General features: G+C 33.9%; 2 long non-coding RNA genes across 2 annotated transcripts in view; one reads left to right on the forward strand and one right to left on the reverse strand.

Annotated features, from left to right (window-relative positions):
• LOC144312511 (uncharacterized) overlaps nt 1-23602 on the reverse strand; it is a 67169-nt gene continuing 43567 nt past the window's right edge. The window contains exons 3-4 of the long non-coding RNA XR_013378004.1: nt 11155-11245; nt 1-43 (exon numbers count right to left, since the gene is read on the reverse strand). This is a non-coding gene — a long non-coding RNA (uncharacterized LOC144312511). The remainder of the gene's footprint in view (nt 44-11154; nt 11246-23602) is intronic.
• On the forward strand, nt 33-18597 carry LOC144312506 (uncharacterized). Its single transcript, XR_013378003.1, has 3 exons — nt 33-207; nt 809-865; nt 18424-18597. It is a non-coding gene; the product is annotated as an uncharacterized LOC144312506 (long non-coding RNA).

Here is a 23602-nt window from a genome sequence, read left to right on the forward strand (position 1 = left end):
GAACCTCAGAATTTAGGGGCTGGGCTAGGAAGGCCCTGGAACTCTGAATTTAGGAAAGAGAATGAGAGACAAAGGATGGAGTAAATGAATGGAATTCCCTCTTCATTCTTCCTTGACCCATTTTTTTCACCCCAAATATGGAAACTCTTTCCAACAGCTGGCAAATTAGTTTTAAACTTCTTTTTATTGGAATACAGTACGCATAAGGTATGCAATTCTTGAATGTACAGCTTAATCTAACCACCATTCAGAACCTACAATCTAACCACTGTCCCTTGAAATGACACTATTTATTCTGCCTTTTATCATCTAAGATTAGTTTGCTGGTTTTGAGCATCCTATAAATGGAAACTTAAAGTATTTAATCTTGTGTCCCGTTTCTTTCATTCAGCATTATATATGTGAGACCCCTTTGTGATTTTTGTGTGTGGTATTTTTCATTGTCATATAGTATTCCAGTATAAACATACCACTGTAACTTTCCCTTCTAATGTTGATATTTTGAGTCTTGATAGTTTTAGCTAATCTGGCCAATGTCTCCATAAGTATTCTTTGCCTGTCTTCTGGTGTGCATTTGGATAAATTATATATCCAAATATATTATATATCCAGTATATTTTTAGGTAAGAATGATTGAATATGTTCAGTGTTAGCAGAAATAGACAATTTTCCAAAATAAATTCCAACTTTTTTTCTTTTGGAAACTTGCTGGACAATATCTACTAAGGCTGAACATACGAGTGCCTATGACTGAGCAATGCTAACGTTAAATATAGTCTCAATACATAAATAATGCACTATTTTTTAGTTTCAGGTGTACAATTGCTGATTCAGCAATTCTATACATTACTCAGTGCTCATCATGGTAAGTGTACTCTTTAATCCCCATCACCTGATACACTATTTTAAATAGGGTAGTCCCAAAACCAAAATGACTTTCCAAATTAACACCATCTGAGTTTAATGTAAACTTCTCAGAAGGGCACAATTCTGAAGTTAGTCAAATAACATCTTCATTAGGAAAAATATTAGGCTTGTTCTTGGTTCCTAAGGATAAAATTGCATGATAAAAAAAAAATTAGTCAAGAACTACCTATAATGATCAGCATAAGCTGATGAAAAGTGCCAACCTATTTCTAGAATGTAAGCAATGTTTCAAGTATTTCTGACCAATAACAGCATTTAATTACCATAGGCTCATTAGACAAGATAAACTTTTGCTCTATAGTCAATTTTATGTTTATTAACTTGATTATAAGTCTGTCCTTAACATATTCTTCTTGATTTCATTATTTAATTTGTTATTAGGTCACAGTTGGCTAAATAAAATAAGTTTGAATATATGTATATAAATCACTTTTATATATAAGATATATAGGCAATTAATAGCACATATAAGTTGAGAATGTCTCTAGGAATTTTATCTTCAAAGTTTTTTGAATTTTATCTTTTAACATCCAATCTTATTATGCAAAGTAAATTAACTATGAAAGCAATCTTTTACATTATGAAATCTCCCATTTTCAAATTGCAACTATCCCATTCTAACCTATTTTATATGAAAACATATTTTAGTCTAAATGGTTGTACAAAGAGACACCTGCATGGCTTAGTTTGCCTTTGGTTTAGGTCATAATTTCAGGGTCCTGGTAAGGAGCCCATGTTGGACTCCCTGCCCAGCTGGGAGTCTGCTTCTCCCTCTCTCTGCTCATGCTCTTTCTCTCTCTTTGTATCTCTCAAATAAATAAAGTCTTTAAAAAATAAAAATAAATAAATAAATTGCTGTATGAAAATCTGTATTCTCCTCTGTGTCTGATAATGCTAAGCATTTAGATGAGAAAAATGTTTAGTCTGAACACTGAGTTACTAAATGTCCAATTGCCTGGCATTATAGAAATAAGACATCTAGATTATAGAATTTTTGCATTTTAAGTGGATCCATATGTATTTACTCAAAGTCTTAGGTTCATGAGATTGGAGAGCATAATGAATACTTTAATAATAATAGCCTTACTGATTTTTATTAAAATATTATAAAGTTATTATAATTATGTATGTATTACTTAGATATACACCAAATTACGTATAAGTGTATAGCTATTGTCTCATTTGCATAAGATCAACCCATCAGAATAAACATCTGCTGAAGGGATAAATTTTTTTATTATACTCAATGCTCTATGCATTGCATTAAGTTCCTTAGAGTTATATGTTATTTAATATTTATATGTGTTCTATGAGGTACATTTTTGAGTCTTAATTTTACATATGAGATGATCAAAACTCATAGAGGTAAGGTAACTTGCTTAATTTCCTAAAAACTTTAGTAAAACTGTATTTTGAAATTTATTCAACTTCAGTCTACTGTATCTCATTGTTCTAGGAGAATACAATTGCATAAATGTGATTTCTATATATTTGAAAGATACATTTTTAATATTGAAGTATTCAATGTTTATAAAATACATATTATACATTTTATTGCCCTAAGCTGAGCAAAATCTATTCAGAAGTATATTAAACATTCCTTGTTGTTTAAAATTCATGCAAATAAGATGCATTCACAACCAAAAAAAAAAAAAAGAAAAAAAATTGTCAATGGAAACTAAACCAATAATGATACAGATGATACAATAAATAGATAAGGATATTAAAATTGTAACTTAAAATGTAACGAAACCTTATACCATGTGTTCAAGAAGGAAGAAGAAAATATTAGCATTAACATAGAGAAATGGTGAATACAAAAAGACATTGAATTTCTACAGAGGAAAAAGCAATGTGATGGGAAACAAATACTATAGGGTTAACTGCAGAAGAGATCAGTGAGCTTGAAATATAGTAATAGAAAATTTTTAAAATATTTATTTATTTATTTATTTATTTATTTATTCATTCATTCATTCATTCATTCATTCATGAGAGAGGTAGAGACATAGGCAGAGAGAAAAGCAGCCTTCTTGCAGGGAGCCTGATGTGGGACTCAATCCCCAGATCCAGGATCATGCCCTGAGCCAAAGGCAGATGCTTAACTGCTAAGCCACCCAGGCATCCCTAGTAATAGAAATTATCCAAAATAGAATACTCAGAGAAAAAGCTGAAGAAAACAACAAAAAAAAAAGAACAGGGTATCAATGCACTGTAGAAAACAGTCAATGGCCTAATCTTTCTGTAATTAGGTCCTTAAAGGACAGAAGAGAAAGAAAAAATTAAAGTAATGGCCTAGCATTTTTTTCAAGTTTGATGAAAGCAAATCCCAGGTAGAAGAAACATGAAGAAAATTCTACCAAGAAGGAAAACTGGAAGCTTTCCCAGTAAGATCGGAAACAAGAAAGGATGTTTTTTCACTGCTTTTATTACACATTTTACTGGAAGTCCTAGCAATGCAATAGGACAAGAAAAGGACATGAAAGGTATACTGATTAAGAAGAAGGAAATAAAACTGTCATTGTTCCAAAACATGGCATGATTATTTATGTAAACAATCCATAAAATTCAACAGAAAATCTCCTGCAACTAAAAAGTTATTATAGCAAGGTTGCAGGACACGAGGTTAATTTACAAAAGTTAACTGTTTTTTTTATATACCAGCAATGAATAAGTAGAATTTGAAATAAAAAACAATACCATTTACACTAACACTCCTATAATAAAATACTTGTACAAATCTGAAAAAATATATACAAGATCTATATGAGGAAAACCATAAAACTCTGTTAAAAGAAATCACATAAATAAAGGAATAAAATAAATGGAGAGATAATCCATAGTCGTGGATAGAAAGACTTAATATTTTTAAGATATCACATTTTCCCAATTTGACCTACAATGCAATATTAATCAAAATCTTAAGTCTATTTGTGAATATTGACAAAGTTAATCTAAAGTTTATATGGTAAAGCAAAAGACCAGACTACCCAACACAATATTGAAAAAGAATGAAGTCAGGGACACCTAGGTGGCTCAGCAGTTAAGCATCTGCCTTCAGCCCAGGGCGTGATCCTGGAGACCCAGGATCAAGTCCCATGTCGGGCTCCCTGCATGGAGCCTGCTTCTCTCTCTGCCTCTCTCTGTGTGTGTCTCTCATTAATAAATAGATAAAATCTTTAAAAAAAAAATGAAGTCAGAGAACTTACACTATCTGACCAAGATTTACTATAGAACTACAGTGATCAGGACAGTATGGTATTGGCAAAAGAATAAACAAATAAATCAATGGGACAGAACAAAGAGTGCAGAAATAGACTCACATAAATATATTCAACTAATCTCTGAAAAGGAAGCAAAGAATACTATGGAGCAAAGATTGTCTTTTAGCAAATGGTGCTAGAAAAAGCATCCACATGCAAAATAATAATAATAATAATAATAATAATAATAATAGAGACACAGACCTTACACTCTACACAAAATTAGACATCAATATAAGTGTAAAACATAACACAATAAATCTCTTATAAAAAACATAGGAGAAAACCTAGATGACCTTGGATGGTAATGGTTTTTTAGATCCATTATTGAAAGCCCAACGCATAAAGGATTGATAAACTTGACTAAATTAAGAGATTGAAATTATATACTTCTGCTCTGCAAAAATACAGTCAAGAAAATGAGAAGACAAGCCACAAACTGGGAAAAAAATATTTCTAAAATATATAGCTGATAAATGACTGTTACTCAAAAATGTAAACATTTAATACTCAACAACAACAACAACAACAACAACAACAACAACAACAAAACCATTTAAAAAATAGGCCAAAAATCTGGGCAGCTTACCAAAGAACATGCACAGCCGGCAAATAAGAATATGAAAAGATGTTCAACATCGTTTGTCATTAGGGAATTACAAATTAAAACAATAGTGAGCTTTTCCACCTACTACCCCATCCCCCAGCATCCCCTTCTGATTGTATCCCACTTACTTCCAGCTCTGGGTTCCTGCTAGGTTAGAGTACCATTGACTCTTTCCAGCCATTGTCATGATCATCTACTGGGACCTCATCAGCCATGATGAGCTCGGTTGTGCCTGGAGATGGAGGGGAATATAGCCAGTAAGACACTGATGAGCCACTCATTGCTGAAAATGCCTTTACTGAAGGCCCTGGGGGAAAGGTATCCAACACACAGTCATCCCTGGTGTTGATATTGTCATGAACTATCACTTGTAAGAGACCAAATTCATAAAAGAAGCCTACAAGTAGTACATCAAAGATTGTATGAAATCAATCAAAGGGAAACTTAAAGAACAGTATCAAAAAGAGTAAAATTTTTTATGACGGGGCTACAGAAAAAAATCAAGCACATGCTTGCTAATTTCAAAAACTACCAATTCTTTCTTGGTAAAAACATGAATCCAGATGACATGGTTTTTATCCTGGACTACCATGAAGATGGTGTGAGCTCATATGTGATTTATTTGAAGGCTGGTTTAGTGTGAAAGAGTATTAACGCATTTGGATGTTATTAATGTCCCACTTTGGATGTTATCACCTATTGCCATGACTGGCTGCTGCTTTTCATCCACACAGCACCAGAACTTAACAAAGGGACTGTTGTCATCTTGAACTCTTCGTTTATTTTGACCTTGATTTATTGGAGCAGAGTCATTGTTTTTAAGAAAAAAAAAACCATGTCATGTAGTTGTCAAAAAATAAAAAGCACTTAAATTCAAAACAGCAATGAGATACCAATTCACATCTATTAGAATGGCCAAAATCCAAAATTCTGATAACATCAAATGCTAATGAGGAACAACAGTTTTAGAATGTATTAGAACAGCCTTACAACATGCTAATAAGGAACATCAGTAATTCTCATTTATTGCTGCTAGAAGTGCAAAATGATATAGCCACTTTGGAATATAGTTTGGACTTTCTTACAAAACTAGATATGTTCTTTTCTTAAAATATTTTATTGGGATGCCTGGGTGGCTCAGCGGTTAAGCACCTGTGCTTTTCTAAAAAAAAAAAAAAAAAAGAAAGAAAAGAAAAAATATTTATTTATTCATGAGAGACACAAAGTTCCCAGAATCATGCCCTGAGCCAAAGGCAGATGCTCAACCACTGAGCCACCCAGGCATCCCACTATGTTCTTATCATGAAATATATCAGTTATGCTTCTTAATATTTATTCAAATGAATTGAAGTCTTAATGTCCACACAAAATCCTGTATATGGAAGTTTATAGCAACTTAATTCATAATTGCCAGAACTTGGAAGTAACCAAGATGTCTTTCAGTAAGTAGACATATAAACTTTGGTAAATACAGACAGTGGAATATTATTCAGCATTAAAAAAACAAGCTACTAAGCCAGGAAAAGATGTAGAGGAAACTTAAATGCATGTTACAAAGTGAAAGAAACCAGTCTGAAAAGGCTACATATTATAGGATTCCAATGATATGATATTCTGGAAAACACAGAACTACAGAGACACTAAAAGATTAGTAGTTGCCAGGGGTCACCTTAGGGAGGTTGCAGAGGAAAAGAGGCAGCGCACAGAGACTTTTTAGGACAGTGAAACTACTCTGTGTGATATTATAATGGCAGATGCATGCCATTATCCATTTGTCAAAAGCCATAGAAAATACAGGGCCAGGGGGGAACTCTAATGTAAATTATGGACTCTGGGTGATAATGATCTGCCAATATAAGTTTGTTAATTATAACAAAAGTACCAGCCCATGCAAGATGTTGATAGTGAGACTGTTAAATATGAGGGGAGAGGATGTAAAGAAAAATATCTGTAGTTTTCAGTCAAATGTTTTTGTGAACCTAATGCCACTTTAAAAATTGCTCCAAAAGGGGCTCCTTGGTGGCTCAGCTGGTTGTGCATCCGGCCGTGGATTTCAGCTTAGGTTGTGATCTCACAGGCCATGATCTCGAGGATCATGAGATAGAGCCCACATGGGGCTCCACACTCAGCAGGGAGCCTGCTTGAGACTCTGTCTCTCTTCCTCTTCCTCTATCCCTCCTCCCCTACACTCTCACTCTCTCTCCAAAATAAAGAAAATAAATATTTTAAAAAATTATTCTAAACCATAAAGTCTTTTTTTAAAAAGACAAATAGGATAAAATCATAGTTAGTTATAAGGTGCTATATTTTACCTAGATATTTATGTCTATTAGAACTCTTTGATAGAATTATCTGTTCTATATTTTAATATCAAAAGGAGTCTTATTTGGGATTGTTTTTGTTTTTTAAATAAAATCTACCTATGGCTTAAAAAAAGAATTGTTCCAAGGTATATCATAATCAAATCAGCATTCAATAAGAGATTTTGCACAAGGAAAAGGTAAGCTATGAAAACAGAGAGTTCTAAAGTTCTCTGCAAGGGAACTAACTGAATCAGGAAGAGAGTATAAGGAAGTTCAGGCTGAAAGGCACTCTTGAAAACAATGAAACAAATGAAAGTAACCCTGACAGTAGTTCAAATCGACTTTGAAAAACCAAAGTATGTCAGTACATTTAATTAGAAAAGACAGTATATGCATATTTCTTCCTTTTTCTTCTTTTAGCTTATTTTAAAAAGCAATTGTTATAAACCAATACATATAAAATTTACTGTTGGCCCTATAATATATACAGATATAATAATATTTGACAATTAATGCATAAAGTAGGCAGGTGGGAACAGAACTACATAGGAGTAAGAAAGAGACACTAGACAAATCCTTACGAACAAATAAAGAGAATCCAGAAGAACAAATGGAAAGAAACAAGAATAGTAAATAGGAAAGTTATTTTTAACAAACAATAAATATATACTTCCTCTTTCTTTCTTTTTCTCCCAGCATCTTTTAAAAGGATTAATTATATATAAAGTAAAAATTATAACAATGTATTCTTGGGCTTGTATCACACATAAACTGGTATTAATTTAGTATAAATCTGAAGTAGATTCTGATAAGATATATATGATAAGCCCTAGAACAACCACTAAGAAAATAACACAAAACATATAGTAAAAATAAATCTAAAGAATTAAAATGTTAAACTAGGAAATATTTCCTTTATACAAAAGAAGGCAATAAAAAGGGAACAGAAGAACAAAAAAGATTTGAGACATGCAAAAAACAGAGAAAATTATCACACAAAATCCAACTTTATCAATAATAACATAAAAAGTGAGTGGATTAAACAATTCAAGCAAAAAGCAGAGATCAGCAGATTGCATTAAAAAACAAGATCAAGGCCATCTGGCTAGCTCAGTTGTTAAGCATCTGTTTTGGGCTCAGGTCATGATCTCGGGGTCCTAGGATGGAGCCCCACTTTGGGCTCCCTGTCCAATGAGGAGTCTGCCTCTCCCTCACCCTTGGCCCCTCTCCCTTCACCCCCCTCTCTTGCTTGTGCTCTCTCTCTCTCTCTCTCAAATAAATAAATAAAATCTTTAAAAAAAGAAAAAAAGATCTAACTCTGTAAGAGATACACACTTTAGATTCAAAGGTAAATGTAGGTTGAAAGGAAGAGAATGGAAAAACAAATACAAACAGCAGCCATGAGAGAGCTGTAGTGCTATGATAGTATCAGACAAAATAGCCTTTAAAACAAAGAGGTTACTAGAGATAAAAGACATTTTGTAATGATAAAAGGGTCAATTCATCAAGAATATTTAACAATACTAAACACATCTGTACATAATAACCAAATCTCAAGTTACATGAAGCCAATATTGACAGAATTTAAGGGAAAAACTGACAATTCAAGAGTAATAGAGATATTAATATTTCAGTTTCAATAATGACTAGAACAACTAGACAAAGGGGCAACAAGTAACGAGACTTAACACTATAAACCAACTAGACCTAACAGACATCATTAGAACAATCTACTCAGCAACTGAAAAAGACATATTCTTCTCAAGTACATGTGAAACATTCTCCATGGAACACTTGGGTGGCTCAATGGTTGAGTGTCTGCCTTTGGCTCAGGTCATGATCCCAGGGTCCTGGGATCCAGCCCTGCATCGGGCTTCCCGCAGAGAGCCTCCTTCTCCCTCTGCCTATGTCTCTTCCTCTCTGTGTCTCTCATGAATAAATAAATAAAATATTTTTAAAAAGAAAAAGAAACATCCTCCAGGATAGATCATAAGCTAGGCCATAAAACAATCTTCGATGAATGTAAAATTATTAAAATCATTAAAAACATTAAAATGTTTTTTGACCACAATGGAATAAAGTTATAAATCAATAATGAGAAATTTAGGATATTCACAAATATATGGAAATTAAACAACGTATTCCTTAGTATCTAATGTGTCAAATAAGAAACCACAATTGGAATTAGAAAATATTTTAGGATGAAAATATTGATATAACAAACCAAAATTACAAGAATGCAATCAAATCAGTTTTTAGAAAGAAATTTATAGCTCTAAACACCTATATTAAAAAGGAAGAAAAATTTAATATCCTAATCTTTCATCTTAAAGCAATGAAAAGAACAACTGAATCAAGCAGATGGAAAGAAATCATAAAAATTAAAGCAGACATCAATGCAATAGAAAATAGAAAAATGAGAACAGGGATCCCTGGGTGGCGAGCGGTTTGGCCCCTGCCTTTGGCCCAGGGCGTGATCCTGGAGACCCGGGATCGAATCCCACATCGGGCTCCCGGTGCATGGAGCCTGCTTCTCCCCCTGCCTGTCTCTGCCTCTCTCTCCTTCTCTCTCTGTGACTATCATAAATAAATGAAAAAAAATGAAAAATGAGAACAAAAATCAAAAACAGTAAAACTTCATTCTTTGAAGAGATCAAAAAAACTTGATAACACTTTAGCTAGACTGACCAAGAACAAGAGAGAAGACTCAAATTGCTAAAATCAAGTATGAAAGAAGTGCTTCATTTTTGTGCTTTTCAGACACCATCAAGGAAGTGTCAAGATGATACACAGAACAGAATTTATAAATCATATATCTAATAAGGTACATTTATCTAGAAGTAGAGACAACTCAATATAGAAATGTACAAAAGATCTAAATAAATCCAAGGAAAATATATAAATCCAAAGAGATCGCCAAAGAAGATATAAATGGCTAATCAGCACATGAAAAGAAGCTCAATATTAATAGCCACTGGGGAAATGCAAATCAAAAGAAGATAAGATAAGATACCACTTTGTATCTACTACATAGCTATAATCAAAAAGACAGACAAAAACAAATGTTGGCAAGGCTGTGGAGAAATCCAAATGCTTATACGTTGCTAGTAGAAATGAAAAATGAGACAGCCTTAGTGGAAAACAATCAGGCTGTTCCTCAAAAGGGTACAAAAAGAAGTACCATATTACCAAGCAATCTACTCCTAAGTGTTCAACAAAATCATATATTACACAAAACCTTTATGATCACAGTATTATTCATAATAGCCAAAATGTGGAAACAAATGTCCCTCAACTGATAAATGGGTAAATAAAATATAATATATCCATATAATGGAGTATTGTTTGGTATTAAAAAGGAATCAAGCACTGATAAATGCCACAGGATGGATGAGCCTTGATAATATTACCCTAAGTGCAGAAGCCAATCACAAAAGACCATATACTATATAAGTCCACTTACATGAAATGAAGTGTACAAAATTTATGTGAAATGTCCAGAATGGGCAAATCTATAAGAACAGAAAATACTTTAGTGGTTGCCTAGGACTGAGGAGTAGAGGGAGGGGGCTGGAAGAAGATGTGGGGAAATGTTAGCAGGTATCAGTTTGTTTTGAGGGCGACAAGATATTTTCAAATTGTGGTGATGGTTACACAACTGTGAATGTATTAATACTTTAATTGTACACTGTAAATGAATGAATTATATGGTGCGAATATATATCAATAAAGGTACTAAGAGGAAGAAGACTAAAGAAGAGGAAAAAGTAGAAGAGTTGACTCTATCTTATCATGTTTAATGCTTAACCATGAATAGAAAATCTATGGACCCTGTAAATTATGGAAGTTTCTAAAGTGAGCACGTAGTTCACATCAATCTTCATGACAACTTTGCTCCTATGGATGGATCAAAATAAGTCACATTCAATTAGGAAACTTGTGGGGACAGGAAATATATTAATTTTTTCTCAGATAATCCTGCTAAGAAGTTGATTGGCTATTCCAGCAGCCTCCTCCCATTGGAAAACCATTTAAAATGATCAAAGATCTGTACCTATGCACAAAATGTTTGAATTCACTGATGCATGGCCTTCGGTTTACATCACTGGGTACAACAAAAACTGGTACCTGGGAAGAGGTCATCTCTGTGGAGAAAAGTCAGTGAATACAAGAGTCATAATCTCTGATTTGTTGATAAAAATCAAAGTTAAATACTTTTCTTAAGGAGAAGAAAACAATGCTCTGGCTATATAATAATGTGATTTCTATGAGTTTCCAATCATTAACGTTACTTATAAAAAAAAAACTCAATTGTCCCTTATGTAGTAGTCTCTTAAACCTTAGTTATGTAAAGGGAAGTTTTTTGAAGTAGTTTTATGCATTGCTAGTTTCAAGTAGGATTCACAAAAATGTGAAATTGATCACTTTATTCAAATTAAAACATAAAATTGGGATGATATTGGATTTTATTGGAAGAAAATTGAACTTTGAAAAACTGAGGATACCAGAAATGTCAATGCCCATATAAGTCCACTAGAAATGTGACTTCAGAGAACACGCATTAAGTACATTCTTAGTAAACTCCGCTGAATTCCCCATTTAAAATGCAACTCTTTCTTTCTTGGTGAGATACCTCTCAAATAACTTGCTCAGAAGCCACCAAGGCACTTCTTAATACATGAGCAGATGTTATTTGTGTAGCTTAATTGTTAAATTGACAAAATAAGCAAATACTTCTATTCTTTCTAATTAAGTAACATTCCCTTATCCCAAAAAATTCATTTTCATTTTCATTTAATGCCACAGTCTACTAACATTCATTCTGAATGTTTAGTAGAACCACAAAACAAAAGAAAATTTTCACTTTGGAACACTTGGCCTAAATGTTGATCTGGTAAATAATCTGCTAGGTATCCCTCAAAGATAAATAGGATTATAATTTCCATGGGAGTTAGTAGTTCCTAAGAATCTCTTTTGATTTCCATATTTTGTCCTTAAAGGAATAACCACTATGTGATTCACTCCCCTCCCTCTTCCAGCATATGAATGGAAGTTCATACAGGTAAATGGCCAGGCTTAGTTTTCAAGTGAAAGAAGGTACTCTGGTTTTTTTTAAATATTATGAAGTAAGCAAAAAAGAATAAACATTAACTTCAGACTCAATATAAAGTAGGAACTTAATAAATCTCTAAAATCATTCCATGTGGCATTAGCACTCGGAGAAACAATGCGAGCAGATTGTCCTTACCCCCAACAAACTTATTAATACACTACTAAATCTCTGGCTGTAGGAGTTGGCGATTCAATATTTTGTGTCTCATTAGCGCCACCTGCTGAGTACTGCTCACATTTCGTAAAATGTAGTCACAAATCAACTGCTTGTACGCGAAAAGAACAAAATCAAAATAACAAAAGAATGACAATAGAATTATTATATCTCCAGCATTTTCTTTTCATCTGTGCTACTTGAGAATAGGTGCAATAACCAGAGCAGTCTCAGATCAGAAAAAAGAATTGGCTTTACATTTTATTTATATAAATATGATACTTAATTTTATTAATACAGGCTTTACCTTGGCAAAAGCAAATGTTATTAAGCCATAGCTGCCTTACCCATGTCATGAATTTATAATACAAATTATATAAAATAATTCGTGCAAAAAATCTTTGCAAACCACAGAACATTAAAAATGTGAAACACTCTATACAATTTAATCCATAATGGAATGGTATTTTCAGTTTTATTTTAATTTTTTCAAAAATTTTTAAAATGCCATAGCTGAATTTATGATCCAAGCTAGGCTACTACTTTAGGTTCCATTTATTTAAGCATTTGAAAAGTTAAATATTTCAATTCCCGGGAAAGAGATTTCCTACATTTGATGGTTTGGAACCCCTTTCTTATATCTTGTCATTTATTAAAAAAAAAAAAAAAAAAAAAAAGTAAAGGGATTAGTCTTATAGCTCAGTCGTATTTATTTTTCAGTTCTGAAAATGCATTGAATCTCACACAGTAAACATGCATAAGAAGATTTTATTAACCAAAATGGAGTTGGTAATTCAAACTTGTGATTTTGCTGAGTTATGAAGTGCATGAAGTTATCTGATACCTAAGACTGTAGTTATCAACTACATTGACTTTTGATGGCTGTTGAGTTTTATGAAACAGAATGATTTCATTTAAGAAAAGTTCCTCTCACAAACTTTAGTTCTTTCACCATCTACCTATGGATCATGTCTGAAGTAATAAAATAATAATAGTAAACAAAACAATTAAAGTCGCAATTAATAAAATAGAAATGAAATAATTCCATATATCTGATTAAATGTATTCATTACACTCATTTTTTTCAACTGTATACATAGTACAGGTAAGACACCAGGATTGAAGAATCAACAAATACTTATTTTGCTTATTTTCTTATCCACAGTATCCATTTATATTACAAGCAGCTTACTGAATTTGGAAGCATCTAATATCTGCAAACATTCAGGTATTTGTCATTTTTACCTGAATGTTTCCTTTTCACATGGAGGCTTCCATATTTTATAAATATAAACATAGCTGAAATACTGAAGTCACTTACACTCTCCAAATGCAAATATATGAATGTTTAACAGATAGATACCTTCCTTTGGCACAATTCCCTCCTCCATTCACATCTTCCTGGCTATCCCTCCAGATCCCCCAGAGGTTTCTCAGCATGAAGAGCCCAATTATGAAGTAGGAAAAGTTCCACTCAAAACCGATACACGCAGTTACAAAGTGCTCTGGAGAGGTTAAAAGACTGATATGAATTTGGTCCACGGAATATAACCTGCAGCAATATTGCCAGAGAAGACAAGAATTTGAATGAGCCTCCATTGGAAAAATAAATTACTTTGTCGCCTTGAAGGCAATCTCCATGGGTCAAGGCTAAGGCCTTTTTCTTCAGTGTTGTATGGAGAATCATCTCTATTGCTGTTTTTTTTCCAGATAACTAGGTGGTTTTGACATTTTTGTGGTCAGTAATCTGATATTTTTTCACAAATTGTCTTTTTGAAAATGGAAAGTGTTCTCATGAGTTGAGTGGGAATGTTTGATCATACTAACAAATGTCTTTCTCAAAATGTATCATAACTTTAAACAAGGTCAGTGTATTAATAAGACTACTACCTTCCTCATATTTATTTTGTGTCTCTGGTCTTATATTTCCATATGTATCCAGATAATGTCAACAGCAGGAGAAAATAACATCTTAGTTCAAGAAATATAATCTTGTTAATATTTATTTAAGAGATACTGATCTGATAATGATCATCAGTAAACATTTCAGTCAAAAAACCAAAAATGCATTTGTGTCTACAAATGTATTTAATTTCCATACCTGAAACTTTAATTCAAGGAGAAAAACAGACCATCCCTGAAACTAAGGATGATGGTAGCATAAAACATAATAATTATAAAGGTCATGACAATTTACTGATTAAGGTTTATATGCCAAATATCCAGCTAGACAATCTACATTCATTATCTTATATATTATTATTAGCAATAATATGAATTTCATACTATTATCACCACTTTCCAGGCAAGAAAACTAAATCTAGAGAGGTAAAATAATATATCCAAGGTCAAACAGCTAGATAATGACAAAAAAACTGAACTGAAATCTGGCAAGTAGCTACGTCTGCAAGGATTAAAAGGTAGTTTTTCCTAATTCACTTAGAGTCATAGTCTGCTCACCATTTTTTGTGCCTATGGCACCCTCTGTCCAAATGGAATGGGTTGGGATGCTTGGGTGGCTCAGCGGTTTGGCACCTTCCTTTGGCCCAGAGCATGATCCTGGAGTCCGGGGATCGAGTCCCACTTGGGGCTCCCTGCATGGAGTCTGTTTCTCCCTCTGCCTGTGTCTCTGCCTCTTTCTCTCTCCCTCTCTCTCTGTCTCTAGTGAATAAATAAATAAAATCTTTAAAAAAATGGAATGGGTTTTCTAATTTGTTCAAAGATGTCAAGTGGCCTAGTTTTAGCCCTGTACATTGCCAAATGTTTTGAAAATTCAGAGAGAAGAATTGTTGATAGTTCAGTTGATCAGGGATGGATTCATAGATATAAGAAATTTAAATTTAGCCCCCAAATGGGTAGGATTTTAGTGAGGAAAGTAAACAGTATGGTGGGAAAATAAAAGCATTTTTGGAAAATGCAATAGGTCTACACACGGAAAAGGAATAAGACACATTTGAGGTATAGGAGATGGTCTAGAATGGTTAAAGTAGATTTTTCTAGAATGGGAGAACAGATTGAAAAAGGCCAACTTGAGAATACTCAAAATACTAAATTAAGATGTGTAATCTATGATCATTAAAATTTGGAGAGTAAAGATGACTTTGGGAGGAAGCAACCAAACCGTATATTGAGCAATTATCCTGGCAGTGGGTGTAGAAGCGTTTGAGCCAGTAATATGGCAATTAGAAGACAGTCTCAAACTATTAATACCAGACCTGAACTACACTAGTAGAAGTAAAGGAACAGGAGAGAAGAGATAATCAATCACTAGAAATGCATCATTGTTCTTTGTTCCTATGAACACTTTATTTTTTAAGTTCTTAGTTCTAATATTTTTCATGTAGGCATTAAGTTAAAACACTGAGCTCTTTCGGAATTTGACATGGGGTAATGGTTGTGAAAAATTATCCAAAGACCTTGAATTGTGATTTCACAGAAATGTTAAATCAGAGAAATAACTTTAATACCCATCGCTCTCTGTAATCTCTTAATCTTACAAAAAACACACTTACCCAAACACATATCTATATCTACACAAAAATATAACTTCAGCCTACATTTACTATAAGAAGCTGTACATAGAATATTTGGCTCCAAGGGGGCGTTGAAAGTTATTAAAATCTTGTTTAGGGCAGCCCGGGTGGCTCAGCAGTTAGGCGCTGCCTTCAGCCTAGGGCGTGATCCTGGAGACCCCCATGTCAGGCTCCCTGCATGGAGCCTGCTTCTCCCTCTGCCTGTGTCTCTGCCTCTCTCTCTCTCTCTCTCTCTCTCTCTCTCTTTGTGTGTCTCTCATGAATAAATAAAAAAATAAAATCTTTAAAAAATAAACTCTTGTTTGGATACAGAGAACAAGGATTTCTTTATTTAGAAGATTTTATAAAGGACTCAAGGATAAATTACTGGAACCTTATATCCACTAACAGTCTTGAAACCCTAATAGGTTGTTGATGCTCTTGAGTTCTGACAAATCAGCAATCAATGGAAGGTCTCTATAGCACATCTGTGATATCATTCAATTCCAAATTGCTCTGTCTACGAACTCCAGGGAATTTACCCCAGCAGGATCCTGATTTTTCACAAGATCTTTTTGTGTTATTTGATAACTGATGAGCAATTTTTCACTGGGTATTACGGAGACATTCTTTTATTTTCTTATCTACTTAAGTTTCTATTCATCATTCAGTATTACATATTTTTAACAGACCTGTTGGCACAAAATCATCTTTCAGCTTATTGTTACTGGAAATTTTAACTGCTGCTACCCAAATAACTCCATAATTATCTTTGTTCTTTTTTTAATCTTTGTTCTTAACATAATTGCTTTTAATAAATTAATTTCTAAGATTATCATGATTAATATTACTAGAAACCTGTCACCTCACCCAAAATAGGTTAAATAGTCCCATAATAGTTTTACAGATAAAAAGTGCTATTAGAAAGTTGCAGCACAAAACTCATCTTAAACTATTTGTGTCTCAATAACAAACAATAAAAAATAGGATTGGTTTCCATTCACTGGAGTGTCCAAAAGTGCTTATGATGACAAGTTCACTAGATATTCATAGGATCTTTTGACACAGGTTGAAAAGTTTATACCCCTTACATATAAAGCTGGAAAAAATGCCTCCATCTGAAACTACCAGAAAATATGTAAATGGTTTTAGTTCATATGACACATAAAATTCAAATAATTATAGTCAGTAGCATATTAATAAAGTCATCTCACATATGTTTTCATATTTTACTAGCTCCAGTACATTTCCATCCCAAGATCTATATTAACATTTTAAAGATAAATTACCACATTCCAATACTTGATAAGTAGGAATTCATAGAAAAGTGGCCATTAATTTTTTTATAAAAAGGAGCAAAGGTGGCTTATATATGAGGTGTTCAAAACAGAGAAAGGTTTTAATCAGCTTTCAAAAGCTAAATTTGTCTCAAGCTCATTATTATTCAAAGCAATGAATTTTCCCTGGTAACATGTCACAGAGGGAATAAGGAATGGAAAGTCTAATGAAAGCCCAGCAATTTAGCACAGGGTTTAAATTCAGTAATCTGGAATTTGTGCACATAAGACTAAATATATGCACTAAAGTTTGATTCTATAAGCATTTCAGAAATTAAAGGAATCTATGTATTTCAAAAATACAAAATATGATTCAACATATATTAAAATTAAGCAGCAGTTAGAGTACACTACCTTATCAAACATAGAAGAATTATTTATTTTTCCCAAACTAAAGCTTATGACAGAAGTATTTATAATCTCTCAATATGTCCAACACTGAAAAATTATAACAAATTGATGACTTATGGATCTTATGTTGATGAAAATTAGAGTGAAATCAGGGATAAACACCAACACAGAGTACTACTAAGCCTGAGCTTTCTGAGTTTGATTCTACAGCAAACAATTTTACAAAAACCATTTGCTGTCAGATATGTACCTCCCTACAGACACCTGGTTCACAAAAAAAAATTTTTTAAAAACTTAGAATGCACAAATTTAAAAATTCAGTATTTTTCAGAAAGATGAAAATAACCCTTCAACCAATAAATCTAAAACATCTAGTTACAGTGCTATAATGCTCACTAACTCTTTTAGCATTTAAATAATTTGAAATAGGGCAGCCAGGTGGCTCAGTGGTTTAGCGCTACTTTCAGCCCAGGACATGATCCTGGAGACCCGGGATCGAGTCCCATATCGGGCTCCCTGCATTGAGCCTGCCTCTGCCTGTGTCTCTGCCTCTCTCTTTCTCTGTGTCTCTCATGAATAAATAAATGAAATCTTAAAAAAAATAATTTAAAATAACATGAAAACTTGAACACGTTGAAAGGTTATGCTAAAACACTCATATTTGTAGACCTCACCAAGTTATTACTAAGAATATTAATCATCTGTACATAATCAATCTTGATGCCAAAGTTTTTCATCTGATAATGGCAATTTGTGGTAAGTTCAGATAAGAGCCCTCCAAAATCGTGTTTGTAAGATGCAGGTTGTTTCATAATGAAGAATCTATTCATTGATAAATTACCATAATATATCTTCAGGTTTATCCAGGAATCGCTCTTGGGAGAAATTCCTATATCTAAAGATCTTTGGGGATATAATGACTATTTAAAAAGTGTCAGGGGGCCTAGAAGCTTTTGGGAAGTTGATGTGAATTTGATGACCAAGAAATAGTCCATCTTCTGGCACATCTGAAGGACAAACACCAAGGCTGCCTAAAGGTAATTTTTTTTTTTTTTTTTAACATCAGACCAGTTGGTCTGACTACTGTCTTCCTTTCTACATTTTCTCAGTATACTTCCTTCCTCTTTAAGATCAGGTGCATCAGGTGTACTCAGGAGTGCACATTCAGTTTAAAAGGATAAAACATTTCCACATTCATGTGGGTGGCAGATTATTATAGTGAAGAACCCCAGGGAAGAAAGGCATAGGAAACCATCAGAGCAGTCATACAATAATCCTTGCCCTCAGTGCTCTCAATTCAGAAGCCTATGTCAGGTCTCAGAGAGCACCAGAGCAATGAGTTTTCTGCATTGAGAACACAACATCCACTCATTTGTGTGTGTTTCACACTCGTGTTCCCCAAGTGTCTTAGACTGGGTTCCATAGAGACAAATTCTGAGATGACAACGTGTATGCAGGAGGTTTATTGAAGAGTGCTTTTAGGAACTGACCCCATAAGGAAATGAGGAAAGTAGGATTGAGCAGATGAAGAAGCTCCTGCAAAGTGGTTGCTCCTGAAGGCTCTATCATTCCAGTAGCTGGAATGCCCTTCAGAGCTGTTCTGAAATGGAATGGGAACAGGCCTTTTAGTTCTGCATTGGCCAGTTTCTGGCCATGTGTCACTCTCTGGGAAGAAACACATGCTCAGGTGAGAAATTTCCCTGCAGCAGAGGACTCTGCTCAGTGAAGGATGTAGTTGTGCACTGCCAGCAGCCAATATTCCTAGCAGTGGGGTGATGGTATATACAAAAGGCATCATAGCCTCTATGACACCAGAAAGGGAGATGTGATTCAGTCAGGCTAACCACATCTAAATAAGAAGACCTCATCAAGCTTTCTGAATCAAGCCAATTCATGAATGGCTCTGGCTGGTGCCCTAAGAACTGGTCCAGGCAGTTGCAGCCAAGTAAACCAGTCTGCTTTCATCCAAATGATAAAAAGCAAAGAATCTCCAGGGACTGTAGCATGGTGGGTACTTGAAGGCTTACAGACTCATCTTCAGTGTAACAAATGAACAACTTCTCAAAAATACCGTATCAACAACACCACAATAATACTTTATGTTAATTTAGTACTTACAGTGTTAGATATTATGTTAAGTATATAATCTATCTCATTTGATCCTAACAGCACCCCTGTGAGGTGAGTATTATTATTATTTTTTGTTATAGATGGGAAATTGAAACAGGAATAAAAGCAGAAATGTATCCAAAATGACACAAGTGATCATAGAACTTAAAGCATTTCACACTCTTTCATTCTAAGCGACTGTACTAAACTATCAACACAGCCTGACTTATTGCTGACCTTATACTACTTGGTACTTGGATCAAATTCTGTTGACTTTTTAGCTTTAAGTGTAAAGTAAGATCTACGCATTACAAATACTGCAAAATTGAATTATATTTATTCAGCGATCCCATGATCTTTACTCTTCAGAATATTGTTGAGAACCGTGAAACTAGTTTTAAAGACTTTTATGTTACAGTAGAAAGAGTTTGATACAAATTGGATGGTTTTTTTCCTGTTTTCTGCTGTAAACAACTAGAAAACAATCATTGTAAAATATGAGGCAGCCATTGAAAAACAAGCAGCACAGAACTGAAGGCACTGCAAAGAGAGAAATAAACCAGGCAAGCCCAGGCTGCATAAACTTATTCCCTAGAGGCAGCTCAGGTCCCTAGCTCAGAAAGTGGAAACCCTAACATCATTCAGCGGCCTCATTGAATTGAGGAATCAGAAATCAGTGCTTGAAGAGACAAAGAGGCTTAGAATTTGGATGTCAGAGTAAATAAAGAGAAACCTAGAGAAGAACAGGAGGGTCCGTTTGAGGCTCTGAGTACTGATCTCCTCAAGCATAGAAGAAGCTTCCCAAAGTCAGAGAAAAAACCACTCACAAGTAGTTACAAGGCAAACTGAGTTAAGAATATTTTGTGTCTCCACAGCCAGAGTAGAAAGACTTTGTAATGCAATGTGTATCCTGTAGAATACAGAAGATACATACATACCACTTTAGTTGTGAGCCTAGATTTGCCCCATTACAAGTTAATCTAAACCCATCTTAACATGCTGAAATCAAGCCTGAAAGGTATCCAACTGATTCAAGTAAGCTACTTGTATGCCAGGACAAATTCTGACCCCATTGAAAGGGAATCAATAAAATAGAGCAAACAACAAAATGTCAGTAATCCAGTTTAAAATTACAAGGCATACAGAAAACAGAAACATAAAACCCATAATGAAAAAATTGATCATTAGAATAGACAGACAAGGACACTAAACAGCTATTAAAATATATCCCATCTACTTTTAAAATGGCAGAGAAAAATACTAACATGATGATTTAAAAATTGGAAGATTAAAAAAAAAGACCCACATTCATATTCTAGAGCCGGATTAGCTCTAGAAAGATTAACAAACTTTTTTCTTAAATAGCCAGATGGTAAATATTTTAGGTTTATGGGCCATATATCTCTGTTGCAACTACGCTGACCTTGTAGAGCAAAAGCAACCACAGACAATACATAAATGAATGATCATTGCTAAGTTGCAATAAAACCTTGTTTTATAAAAAGAGTGGCTGATCCATGGGCTATGGTTCACTGACCTTTGTCCTATAGATAAATATACAATATCACAGATGAAAAATGTCCTGTGTAGGATTAACTTCAAATGACACACTGTAGAAGAAAGTATCAGTGATATTAACATAATAACTACTCACAATGAGAAGAGAGAAGGATCAGGGACCATATCAAGCACTCTAGCATGTATGTATTTGGAGTCCCAGAATAAGAGGGAAAAGGACAGAAAAATATTTGAAGAAATAATGGCTGATCCCCCCCCCCAAATTTGTTGAAAACAAATCCACAGATCCAGAGAGCTCAACAAATCCCAGCAGTTGAGGAAAATGAGGCTTAGTGTTATTAGCTAAATTTCCTGAGGCATTTTCATTACAAGCTGTGATTTAAATCTATGTTCACTGATTTAAGAAGCCAAGTGTTTACTTATTTGGTGTACTTCCTCTCAAGTTTGATACAATGAGTCTAGTCTCCATAATAAGAGCAAAAATAGTATTTATTGAGAAATCACCTATGTGTTAGGCAGTGTGCTAGATATTACCTCACATATTCTCTCATTTAATTACAGCATCTATTGGGTAAGAATTATATTCCTCACTTTACCACTAGAAAAACTAAAACTTGTAGAGTTAACAGAGAATCCTTAAATAATAACCAGTAATGGTTTAAAAAAAGAGAGAGAGAGAGAGAGACACACACACACACAAATTCAGGTTTTCTGGATTTATAGACTGTAATCTCCTATAGGGCTTGACTATATGGATGAGGCATCTGGAAAAGAAATAAGACCTATGTGTTTTACAACTAGAAACCATGCAATATAGGCATATTGGAAATATCTGAAATGTACAAATCCATTGATAAAAAAGAAAAATGAGGACTTAATTTAACTATTAGATCAAGCAATTGCTGGCAGCACACAAATTACTCACAACAAATCTCATAGCAAGTATGAGATTGATAAAGCTCCAAGTATGGTTATAAAACTTAGAATCATAAAACCAGAGAATTGTGAAATTATTTACAGTTGTGGAATCCAGTCTATTCCTTTTGGAGAAATGGAAATGCAACTCAGCAAGTTAAATCATTTGCCTAAAATAACATGATTGGTTATTGACCCTTTCTGCTAAGGGATCCACAGTTCCTTTCCAGAGAATATAAATTATTCATACAAAAAGACAAACCCAATTTTGGCAGGTCAGAGATTTCAGTGAGATGCGAATTGGTTAAGGATTGTGATTTATGAATTGGGGCAGCTGTCCAGATTGCCTTATCTTAGCTGTCCTTCTGTGAAATCTACTACTGGGAGTACCTAAATTGATCTCTATTTCATCCCATTCAACAATCATTGGATATCGCATGAAGAGGAGGGTAAATTACTGTAATGAAATGCAAAATTCTAAGAATCAAAGAATGCCAGAGAGGAAACTTTATAAAGAGATTGCCAAAAAAAAAAAAAAAAAAAGAGATTGCCAGATGTAAAATAAGCCAAGATAGTTTGTGACCATACTCTGAAAGATTAAATATAAATCATGCTTTATTTTAAGTAAATTGTCAGCACTATAAATGTCAATTACATACATTTATACATATATATGTAACATATATACATATATATATACGTAACTGTAGATGTATATACAAACACACATGTTCTACCTTAAGCCCAATGAAGGCAGGAGCTATATTATTCTCACATATTCCCAACAATGTACATAGCAGTTGATATAGTAGGTATTTAATTGGTGAAACGAAAAAAATGAAAGTGAATGAGCACAAACACATAGAAAATCATAGCTCTAAAACAATACATGTGATTAGATTTGAAGCATTAATTTAGAGCAGATTGTAAATAATAATAAGGAAGAGTATTTGTGGATGTTAACTATCCTGACTAGTGCTTTTCTACACTGTTATTTCATCAATCCTGTCCTGAGTTCTGTGCAAAATTAGAGGTTTATGCCCTTTCTGGGCTAGACTACACAGGTCTTAAACGTTTTCAATCTCAGAAATTTTAGGACTCCAAGAATATCTGTTAAAAACTATACATTAGTTCTGTAGTTTAGAACAGTATCAGAAAATAGTAATCAATAAATGTCAGCAATTTGTATATGCATTTGTATATGTGTGTGTGTGTGAAAGCAGAAGTTACTGTAGAAGTTACAGTAGTAGTAGTAGTAGCAGCAGCAGCAGCAGCAGAAAAAGATCTAAGCCTGTCTTCACTCCTCTGCTAAAGTTAAAAGCTTCGAGCAAGTTTGAGCAAGCAAGCTGGTACTATTGTGTCAAATTTTAAGCCATTTACTCAGGAAATTGATGGAGGCAACCTGGTCACTTCAAAAATCTTTAGAGCTGGGAGAGCAAAGATATGTTTTAGGGATTAAATTTACTCAAAAGTTCCCTGGGGTTCAATCCCATT

This window comes from Canis aureus, chromosome 1 (assembly GCF_053574225.1).
Source record: "Canis aureus isolate CA01 chromosome 1, VMU_Caureus_v.1.0, whole genome shotgun sequence".
Classification (NCBI taxonomy): domain Eukaryota; kingdom Metazoa; phylum Chordata; class Mammalia; order Carnivora; family Canidae; genus Canis; species Canis aureus.